We start from the raw sequence: 12,371 nt of genomic DNA, 5'->3' as shown, positions 1-12,371 counted from the left end.
AAGTTCTTGTCAGTCTGAAGTGTGATCCCAGTTCATGGCCATGGATGCTAAGTGCTCTGTCTGCACATTTTGTCCCAAAATATGTACCCCTGCGTCCAGAGAAAATAGCCCAGCCTTGGAAAATTTGAAGTCACAAGCTTGAAAAGCTTAAACAAACAAAGGGAAGTCATGAAGCATGTTTACAGTCCTCTAATAAAATACCTATTTATAACTAGCCCGTTTCCAACCCAGTTTTATTAATTGGCCCTTCTAGGAATCTGGGAGATTGAAAGGCAGACTAGTATCTTATTTGATGGTAAACAAGACCAGCATACTTCAAAATCTTCTGCCATGAGTCACGTAAAAAAAAAAAGGGAGGAAAGGCAAAAAGAAATGGCTAGATGACATGTAAAGACCAGGTCTGGCAATATTTGTGCCTCATACATTTTAAGATTATTTTCAACCTTGTTAGTAAAAATTCCAAATAAAACTAGAACACCATTTTGCATTATAAATTTAGAATATGAAAACTGAATCCCCAACTTTAAAAAACAAAGGCATCCAATAACAGAAATTCTGAGATGAAACTATTATTTCATATATTTCTAGTGGAATATAATTTGGTGCAAACCTTCTGTCACAGGTCATAAAGCCAAAAATCAGGCTCCAACATATAGACTCATGTGCAAGAGTTTTGTGGGGGGTGATTTACATAAAGACCAACACCTGAGAAGGAAAGCAAGAATCAGGAGTGGACAGAGGGTGAACTGGGACTTTAATACCATTGCGGAAAGGTTTCAGTCAATCCTAAAGGGAGCTCTGGGGCTGAAATGGTCTCTCAGAGTTGTCTCAAATTGGGGTGTTAATTGCAGGTTTACCCTCTGTATAACTTTAGGCAAGGAAGCTCTCTCCAGCCTATAGAAAGTTCCAGAAGAGGAACTCAGCTAGAGCCATCTGCCACCACACACCTACCAGATGGAGGAATGAATGAACTAACCTAGAGGGGATCTGGGTGGCAGACAACAGCCTCATCCTTTGTGGACAACTCCTTGCTCCACTTGGATCTGCTAACTTCATATAATATATTCTAAGAGAAGCTCTTCCGGTAGTCTGTATTCTATTCTTGGAAGAATCTTACCGAAGGAAGCTTAGTGGGAAAAACTAGCCATCCCTGCCATTGCCCCTGATCTTGAGGAAGTAAAAAGGTTCATCCTCTCCTTCACCATCTATTCTGAAGTCTCTTTGTCCTCAGCTAGCATCTCTGCTGGTCTAGGTGGCTAGGCTGCTGAGAAGACACAGACACCTATTGCCGTGACCTTTCCGGGCTGTGGTTGCTGCCATGCTTATCATTGAATTGGGCAGTTACCAAGAGCAGCCCGAGTGGAACCCCTGAGTGCCAAATATATACTTCCCTGACCCTGGTGTGGAACAGCAGCTCTACCTGTGCTGGATGGTCAGGGTCAATTATTCCTACCAGCATGGGGAGAACTTTCCTTGCCTGCTGGTAGGATCTTGAAACAAGATCTTTGGGGTAACCAACTAAGAGCCTAATCCTATATTACCTTAACAGGATCTTGCTGGGTTTCTTAGTAGACCCATAACCTTGCTAAGAATCAAGACTATGAAGTGTCCACATCACTGTTGTAAAGAACAGAAGCACAAACTCCCTAAAGGGGCCCTTGGGGCCGATGGGAAGAAGAGTCACTGATACTTTTACCTTTTGCTTCCTGGATCTGTGCCTGTTACATCCTGAAAACATGGCACCATATAGTATTTAATGATTTGAGGCGTATACCACCTCTTAAGGGATAGTGTTTAATCTTCACAGTGTATTCTCTCCAAGATAGCACATCTGCTAGACCTTGGACAGATTGCCCCAGTGTTCTGCCAGTCTATCAGCCCGTGGATGGTCACATATATGATGGGATCACAGATACCATGGTCACATGCCTACTGCTCACCTCGTTTGCTATATAATGATAATGAGTCTTTTGGTCCAGTACAATTTTATGTGGGATCCCATGTTTATGGATCAGACTCTTTCTAAGCCCTTGGTTAGTGGCTGAAGCACTGCGGGCCAAAAAGGCAAATGCACATTTGGAATAGGCATCAAGTACTGTGTGGAAAAGCCCATCAGCCTGGACCTACTGCAGATCCCTTTTCTGTTTTGAGACCCACACAATGATGACAATCTTATGGGTCATCCTTATAAATGGGTTGAGTCAATATTCCCAGTACGCTGCTTCCAGATATCGAAGGCAGCCATTGGGTGATCTGTTCTTTCTTGGTAGTGGGAAGTGCAAGACAAAATAATCAGCTCCTAGCAGGAGAGAATGTTCTAGTTTGCTTCAGACCATTTGCCCAAAAATTGCATTAATGTTGTGGACCCCAGAGTTTTTTAAGAGTTTAACTCCCACTCTCTGGAATGCATTGTATTAATTTGTATTAATTTTCTGTCTCTGCAAAAATTACGACATGTTTAACTACTTGAAACAACACCATATATGACCTCACAGTTCTATAGGTCAGAGGACCAGGCAGACTTAACTAGAGTCCCTGCTTAGGGTTTCACAGGGCCAGAGTCAAGGTGTTGGCTACATACCATCCCCATTCACCACTATTAAAAGGATTAACAATTGGGGTGCCAGGGTGGCCCAGTCAGTTGAGCATCCAGCTCTTGATTTCGGCTCAGGTCATATGTCAGGGTTGTGGGATCAAGCCCCATGCTGGGTTCCACGCTCAGCAGGGAATCGGCTTGAGATTCTCCCTCTCTCTCTCCCTCTGTCCCTCCCCCCGCTCACACTCCATCTCTCACTCTCCCACTCCCTTTCTTCCTAAAATAAAAATAAACAAATCTTGGGCACCTGGGTGGCTCAGGTGGTTAAGCCACTGCCTTCGGCTCAGGTCATGATCTCAGGGTCCTGGGATTGAGCCCCACATCGGGCTCCTTTTTCAGTGGAGAACCTGCTTCTCCCTCTCCCTCTGCTTGCTGCTCTGCCTGCTTGCACTGTCTATCTCTGTTTCAAATAAATAAAAACTTTTAAAAATAAATAAATAAACCTCTTTTTTAAAAAAAGATTTAACAACTGCACCACCACCACCCCTTGCCCCAGGCTGTGCTCCACCTGTCATAGGTAGATTTCACTTGCTCCCCAACTTTTTGCACAATACATTGAGCATAATGCACTAGGTACCACTATTTGTACTTACAACTGTGGCGCAGGCCAATGCCAGCTACTCCGTGTGAATGAAACAGTGAGTGATTTCACATTCCCGTCGACTCTCTTTTACCTGCTGTGAACACGGCTGGTCCTCCTTCAGAACTAATCTCAAATGTGTATCTTCCCATCTACCTCGTGACTTACATGAGTCACGAATAACTGAATGAACTAAAATCTCCCATATCGAGGGTTTTCAGAAATAAATAGAACAAAAAATTTATCAAGAAATTTTCCTCAGACATAATGTGACCAATGTCAAGAACTATTTAAAATAAATAGAACAAAAAAATTATCAAGAAATTTTCTTCAGACATAATGTGACCAATGTCAAGAACTATTTAAAACTCTGAAACTGGTGATTTTTTTAAGACCACGCAACAAAATGTTTACTATTTTAGGCACTCGTGATAGTAATCACCCCTTCACATGATAATTCATTGATATTGAGCTATATACAGCAGTGCCATTTCATAAAGAGGTTTACCAATAACCCTCATGCATATTTATCATGAACTTGGTGAATGATTTTACAAGATTCTTGTGATTTGTGTGACAAATACTCATTCTGTCATAAATAGCATTACTTTAAGTGATTCTTCTTCCATTTTGCTCTCTTCTTTGCCTTGAGCAGCAAAATTTATTGGTATTATACTGGAAAGCACCATTTTATGCTCATTCTTGAAAACTGACTAATTTGCTTTGGAGATCATTTGTGGAAGAAAGTGCAAGACAATGTCCATTCTCCCCTTCCTCCTTAGCATCAGAACATCAGATTTTAGATGGACACTCTGCTGCTCCAGATGACGGACTACGTGTCCACTTCCCTAGCAGCTAAGATGGCCATGTAACTAAGATCAGGTCAGTGAAGTATAAATAAATGTGTTTGTGTAGGATTTCTGAGAAGTCTCCTTGAGAGGAAAGGTGTGTCTATCCTTACTTTTTCTTGCTGGGTACAGTAGGATGTGATGTCTGGAACTCTGGCAGCCATCTTCGAACATGAAGTAACTGTAAGAACAGAAACCACCCAGGGGCTCTGAGGACACCAGAGACCCACAATATCAAACCTAGACTGCCTGCCTGAGACTTCTTTGACAAAGAAAAATTAATCTCTCTCTGTATGAGACACTGTTGTTTTGAGGTTAATTTCTTAAATGCAGCTAAAATTATTCCTAAGTGGATATATTACTCTACTCTGTTTTTAAAATATGCAAAAGCTTCAATGACTATGTTTTTCAATAGGTAAATCACTAAGTATTAGGAAACTTAAGTCATCAGTCCATTAACATTCAACTTTCAGATATTTATGATTATGCCCTGTAATCATACTGAGTTTTTTTTTTTTTCTTATGCAGAACCATCATTCTCATGGATTTTCTTGTCTTAGTTGGTGGAAATTCACAGTGTTACGGTCCTTATATTCACATTCTATTTTAAGAAGTTCTGTTTGTATATCCTGAGTTATAGTATTGATGTGACTATTGTTATCATTACATTTATACTTTGAGAAAATCTTTTAAGCCTTTGAATGAATCATTGTGCTAAAATTGAGATACACAACAGCCCAAATCAAGGGTAATAACCATTAACACTAACAGCAAATAAAATGCAACGGTAGAAAGGGGTTGAGGAAGAATACATACCTTGCCGGGTTTTTCTATGTGTAACCGTTTGTAATGGCCTCCCGTCCAGTTTGGGTGTGAGGTGGACAGAGAGACTGTGAGTGTGACATCTTAAAGTAAAAAGGTATTGGTGTGAGAGCACAAGGCATGTACGTGTACGTCGTAGTCACGCACTTCCATAAACTACCTAAGATGACAAATAACAACACTCATTAAGATGTTGATCCTAAATTGACGACCAAGATAACATCTACTTATTTTTTCATCTGTAACATTAAGTAAAAACCATTCGCCAGATTTTGGCAGGAATCGAATGTTCGAGTATGGTTCAAAGAAAACAGTTGTGAACAGAGAGAGAAGGACCGGATCTCCATCCTGGCCCAGGGTATGGCAGCCGGGACTCGGGTTAGGTTCCCACAACCCACAGACCCTACTTCCTTCAAACTTTCAAAGCCGCCCTCAAATAAAGTGGCTTCGTGGGCCGCTTCCACTGAAGTATTTGTGGGGAGCACCTGCTGCTTGTACACTCACTTGCTGGAAGCGCCCGGTGGCTGCTCGAACGTATCACATTATCTCTGTGCAGCTCCACGTTTCCAGGCAAGAGTAAGAGAAGGTGACGTGCTTCTGAATCCCCTACCGAGGCAAAGAGGGTCGTGAAAAGTAAGGAAAGCCTAAATGTTTAAAAACATCCTGCTTCTGCCATTTGTTTTTGGTTCCTGTGAAGTCTGGGGCAAAATCTGTCTGCACGTGGAGAAGTGATGGGGAACTTTTTGAAATTCCCACCCAGCAGAAACGCAGTAATGGAGGTGAACCTAATGTTGGCAGGGACGGCTGACCCTCGTGGCTTTTCGACATAAGCAACACTTCTAGAATGGTTTGTTAGGAATGTAGCAATTTCTCTGAAGCCTATTGCTAATCTTACATTGCAAATATGTGAACTAAGTATGGACAAAATGGTCCTTTTTCTCGTAAAATTGCCACACTTTGTGAAGACTTCCCAATGAAGCACTGGCCTAAATAGTGACCTTGGGAGCCCATTCAGACCTCCTGGACCTAAAAACCAGAAATGTCACAGCGAGACTAAGTGTATAGCAGAAGAACCAAGACGCCCTGAAAATACTACTTTGGTGTATAAAAGATTCTAAGAAGCCAGTGCACAGCGCTCAAACTATTTCTAAAACTAGGGTACCTTCCGAATTTATCAGGAAAACTGAAAATCGCAGCCGCCTGTCTGCAGGTCCTTGGCAACAAGAGGGTAGTAACCGAGCTGGAAATGGCAGCTGCCTAGGAGACGGGACTGTATATTAAAAGGAAAAAAATATTGTTCAGCTTTATATGGTTTTATAATCTCTGGCCTCTGCTCTCATTGTAACTCTAAGAAGGCGAAAAATGAAGAAAAAAATAATTCTCTGCCAAGCCTGGTTTTCCAGCCGTCCCTGGACTTGGAGAAGAAGGGTGCACCATGGGGCTTCAGGGATTCCATCCTGGGGAGCAGAGGGTTGTGATTCCTTCCGGCCTGCCCCCTCCTAGGTGCGACTGTCTGGCAGGTGAAGCCGTCTTCTCTAACCCAGGGAGAGGAACCCGAGTAATGACTTGAAGACCATGAAGGGCTCTGTGTCGGGCAGCTAACAGGCAGTGCCCTGCAGAGCTACAAGGACCAACGGTGACAACAGCACTCTCTGAGGCTGTCATGTGGTGGCTCTGGCCCCAAAGGCCCCTCTGCCTCGAATCTCCTCTGCCAGTCTGTCCACACTGCCCAGTTCCTAGAGCCTTTTCAGCAGCAATTGTGAAAACGCTTACAAAGTATTAAAAAAAAAAAGTGCAAATCTAAGGTATTTGGGGGACATTTGTACTATTTCCAACAGCCTCCAGTTCACGTATCAATATATTACCCAGAGGGACTAATTTGTTGATATATTAATTTGTTCTAATAAGCTGATCAAACACTGTGGTATATACATATACAAGCACACAGCAAGCTCTCAAGAACCCTGCAAATGTTAGGCGTCTAGATGATGATGGCGAGTATCTGGGTAATTAAGGAGTCTATAAAACAGCCTCAAAAGAGGAAGGCAAAGGGCGCCTGGGTGGCTCAGTGGGTTAAGCCTCTGCCTTCGGCTCAGGTCATGATCTCAGGGTCCTGGGATCGAGTCCCACATCGGGCTCTCTGCTCAGCGGGGAGCCTGCTTCCTCCTCTCTCTCTGCCTGCCTCTCTGCCTACTTGTGATCTCTCTGTCAAATGAATAAATAAAATCTTTAAAAAAAAAAAAAAAAAGAGGAAGACAAAGACAAAGCGGTTTAGTGGGGGAAAGGGAGTCCTGGTGAGCCAGAGAATGGCCTTCCAGGAGAGAGAGCAACCACAGAGAGCACAGGGTGACTGGGACCCCAGGGCCAAGCAGTTAGAGGAACCCCCGGGGATAACAGGAGATGCTAACAATAAACTTCCTCTCCAAGGAGATAGTTTACCTTCCACAATCACACACTCACTCTGTTTGGCTTCTTCTCTGTCTTCTCCCCATCCATTCTGGTCAGATTTTTAATTTGTTACAATAAGAATGAAACTTCTCCGGAGGGTCACTCAACCAGGGCTGTTGAAAGACAACCGCCCACATCTCCTTGAGTCTCCTCCCCTGGGGACAAACCCCCTGGCTGCTCTCTTGGCTCCATGGACTCCTGCGAGGGCCGACAACTGAATGCATTTCTCGGGGTGCTTCCCCCAGGTTCTGTCCTCTTCTCCCAGAGAACTGGCCATGTTTTCCTCCAGAGAACCGCACTCTTCAAGTTATTTCACCATCTGACTTCTCTCCCACCAGACACCCTAGATTTTAAATGCCTGAGATGGTGCCAGGCATCTTACTCATCTTTCTGTTCCCTGTTGTTCGAGGAGGAAGATGGTGGATGCTTTAAACTATGCTGAACTCCTGAAGTCGGTGGCCTCAGAGTTGCACTCATGGCCTCGAGGAAGGGAGGGCACATTTTATTAAGAAAAAATTTTAAAATTAATTTATTTATTTTCAGAAAAACAGTATTCATTATTTTTTCACCACACCCAGTGCTCCATGCAATCCATGCCCTCTATAATACCCAACACCTGGTACCCCGACCTCCCACCCCCCGCCCCTTCAAACCCCTCAGATTGTTTTTCAGAGTCCATAGTCTCTCATGGTTCACCTCCCCTTCCAATTTCCCCCAACTCCCTTCTCCTCTCCATCTCCCCATGTCCTCCATGTTATTTGTTATGCTCCACAAATAAGTGAAACCATATGATAACTGACTCTCTCTGCTTGACTTATTTCACTCAGCATAATCTCTTCCAGTCCCGTCCATGTTGCTACAAAAGTTGGGTATTCGTCCTTTCTGATGGAGGCATCATACTCCATAGTGTATATGGACCACATCTTCCTTATCCATTCGTCCGTTGAAGGGCATCTTGGTTCTTTCCATAGTTTGGCAACCGTGGCCATTGCTGCTATAAGCATTGGGGTACAGAAGGCCCTTCTTTTCACGACATCTGTATCTTTGGGGTAAATACCCAGGAGTGCAATGGCAGGGTCATAGGGAAGTTCTATTAAGAGAATTTTAACCTCACCTTACATACTCAAGAACCTTAACACTTATTTTTCCTCAACAAATCAGAGACTGTACTTACTGATTTAGTCTTTACCGACAAGTGTTCCAGGTCCACTGAAAAGAGAGAAGCGCGGATCCGAGCATCCAGACTTCTTGTGCCCGAGTCCCAAGAGGCTCAGAAAAGAGATGGCCAGATAAGCAAGGAACCTTAAAACCGAGTGGGAGGAGACAAACAACAAACAAATGCATAAACCGGAAGGACCCTGGCTATGGTCACTGTGGCCTATATTTGAAACTTAAACCTAATTATAGTCAATAAACTCTCCTTTTCCCATTTTTAAGGAAACTGATAAATGATCACATTAAAAATCCTCCTCTCAGGTGACATTGCATTTCTGACCACTCTAGAATATTACTCCTATAATTCTATAAACTTAAAATCATGATTAACTGGTAACCTTTATCATTTCTTTAAAAAAAAAAAAGATAATTTAAATCAGAGCTAAAAGAAGTTAGCCATAAAATGGAAAAGACCGGTGTGGTGGTTTTTCTGGGTCAACCTGGTAAAGCTGAAACTGCATTTCCCAGAATACTTCTATCTGTATATTACTTGGAGTTCAAGTTGGGGAGAATGAGAATTTGCATAAGATGTCTACGGTGGAAATGAAGCATCAGCCATATTCTCTGGGGTCTTCCAGCCTGGAGGTGGGTGACAGACGAGGCACGTGCCAGCAGGTTCCATATTGCTGTCACTCTCCTCCACCCAAGGTCAAGCTCTTCTTCCTGACGGCTCACCCAGCTGTTTAACAGAGATCCCAGATCCGTCAACAGATGGGTGGCTCTGGATCCAGACCGGCAATAGTTCCCCAAAGACTTCTCCACTGACTTCCCTTTTGGTCTGGCTTTGGTGGCCGAAAGTGCCTGGCTTTCAGATTGGCTGGTCGTTGTCCCCTGGGATCTTCCAACTCACCCTTCAGACCTCCACGTTCCCAGTCTCCCACAACTTCATAGGGTTGAATTCCTGTAATAAATCCTTTCTCTGTAGCTCAGAGGTTACAACTGGCTAGAAAGAATTATCCAATCCCATTAACGTTTGTTGGGCATCTGTCTGGGTCAACTGTCTCTCACATGTACTAACCTCATTTTATCTTCGTGACACCTATATGAGGTTGGCGTCATAATTCCTTCTTACAGATAGGAACCCAAAACCTGAGAGGGATTAACTGGCTTGTCTGAGAGAACCTCACTAGAAAACAAAGATGAGGGGAGCTAAGCATCCGTCCCCTCCCCCACCTCACACACATGTCAGCACACCCCACAAAGAACATGCTACGTTTTTACCTTCTCAAGACCAGCTGAAGAAAGAAATAAATGATATCATGGTTGAGGAAATTAAAGTAATCAAATAATTAGTGAAATGGGGGCTAGGGCTAAATTAAAGGTGGGGTTGGGGGAGCATTAGCAGGTTGGGAACACTTCACAGACTCTCACCAAACCTTGTGAGGCAGGCACTGCTGCTATCCTCCTTTTACAGATTAGGAGACAGGGAAGAAATAACACCCTAGTTCTTTAATGGCAGAATATTCTGCCAGAATTCTGAAAAAGCCTCGTGACTTTCCCACATAAATAAAAAGAGAAAGGGCAGGAGGAAAGATGACAAGAGAGTGACAGAAAGGGAAGAAGAAAGAGAGGGGGAAGGAGGGAGGGACAGACAGAGAGAAAAAGAAAAAAGAAAGAAAGAAAAAAGAGAAGAAAGGAAGAGAGGGAGAGAGGAGGGAAAGTGACGGAAGAAAATGAGACGTAAAAAGGCAAGATTGGGAAGGAAGGGCAGAGGTTGGCAGATGATCTCTCTTTATTCCAACAGTAGTTCTTGGTCACCTCTCTGGGTGTAGAATTGTGTAGACTCTGGGTATAGGGTATGAGTAAGTCGCCTCCCCGTCTACAGAGCTCATGTTCCAGTAAGTAAATCAGACATTATCCTGCCAATGTAACAACTGTTGTATTGTCTTTACTTTAATTTAAATGAGTTCAGACTGTGTAATATATAAGTAGGCCTTTAATTTATATAGAGAGGTGGTTGATTAACATCTGAATGACCCTCATCAGAAATACATACCCGGGGGTAGTTAGCATGTGAAAATCTCTAATCAAAATCTACACTCCAGGGACCGCAAGGCCACAATTACCTCAATACTTGATCAACATTAGATTTGTTACTTACTGTAATGGATGTTGGAAATAATTTTTCTTTGGTGAAATAAATGACCTTCCAGTTGTATGGAATGACTACAAATGTATAAGCCCTCTAAGCCTTAAGTAAACAAATACAGAAATCTATCAAACCTGACAGCTTTTTATCTTTTGAAATGATGCTCGAGGACTTGGTATTTCTTCTGGTCCCATAACCTACCACTTCGGTGGTATTTGATACTGCCTAAAAATGTAGCTGAATCTTGCTGCTAGAATATCTTCACATTTACCTCAAGTGAACCCCTTAATTAAAACTTGTCTGGGTGCCTAACAAGAGCGCTAGGATTTCATTGAGCTCACAGAACAGGCTATGTGAAAGTTCTTGTGTCTGCCTGATGATGATCGTTGTGCAGAATCCCTTCTGGGACTTGCCTTCCATGCTGGTTGTGAGTTCTGGAGAAGATATAATAATTATAAATGAACAAGTTAACTTAGGGCATTTTATAACAGCAATTAATTTCAAATGTTATAAATGCCCTAAGGGAAAAATGCTGAGTAACAAGGAAGCATATGACATCTACTCCAGATCTAATCGAATAAATCAGGATTAGAGTTTACATGAGATGGGGGGCATTAATCCATTGTAGGTAAAATATCAAAGATCAAAGAAGGCTGAAATATTTAAAGTGGAAAGAAGGCTACCTGTGATGAGTGAGCTGAGTCAGGAAGGGAACTAACACTGGCAAAATGGATGGATGGATGGATGGATGGATGGATGGATGGATGAATGGATGGTGGGTGAGAGACATTCCAAAGGAGACACCAGAGGAAAGAACACTAGGTCCAAACACACAATTTCTTTCTGTTTGACAGTAGAAGACCAAACTAAAAAGGAAATGAAGGTTGGAGAAGCTTGATCTTGACAATTTAGACAAGCCTCCAACCTTAGGAAGGAAGATTGGTTGTTCCAGTCAAAGTCCCTGGCCTTAAGTGAATTCTTCTGGCATTTCATTCTTTGTTTTTGGCCATTAAGCTTATCTTGTCGGTACTGGCATGCTTAAAGAGACCTCAGAGATAGAGATGAGGGAGATACTTTTTGGCATTGTGTTTGCCAATGGTGTTTTTGTACCAGTGCCCAATTAGCCCACAACTCCTCAGTAAACAACAAACCTCATTCATTTGCATAATTATTTCCTTTGCTGCTTCCCTTATAAAAAATAATGAGCCATTATGCACATAATTAAAGCAAGCTTAACAAATGAGGGCCAGGCTGACAAGAATCACATGAGAAGGTCAAGAGAAATTAGCATCAAGGCCTGTCTGCTAAGCAGAAGGCCAATCTAATATGCACGGTCTCTTGGGAGCAGAAGGACTCCTTTGGGGCCTCTGCTTTCAGATTTCACTGAGGTCAGGTTTCCTGGAGAAATCATGATTTGATTTCATCCAGCCCTGCTCCTGCTTCTGTCCTTTGCCTCTTGTCCTCCTCTACGAGAAGACTCCGGCTTGCTTGTTATTAGCACACCTCCCAGTGAGTCGGGTCTCTTCTCTCCTTTCCCGTGTCACACACTTTTCCAATGATCCTTACTACCAGTAGAATACAAATAAGCAAGGTTCCTTAATCCTAAGAGGCCCAATGATAAGCTTTATGGAGACCAATATTTCCTTCCTTAAAGTTTTTTTTGGTCACAAAGTGGCTAGGACAAGGCACAGATGGGTAAGTACCCCTTCTCCCAGCTACTTCCGGGTCTCCTGGTCATGTGACCTCTAAGCAGCTCCTTTCTTCCAGGACCAG

This window comes from Mustela nivalis, assembly GCF_964662115.1.
Source record: "Mustela nivalis genome assembly, chromosome: 4".
NCBI classification, from domain to species: domain Eukaryota; kingdom Metazoa; phylum Chordata; class Mammalia; order Carnivora; family Mustelidae; genus Mustela; species Mustela nivalis.
This window is presented reverse-complemented; position numbering follows the sequence as displayed.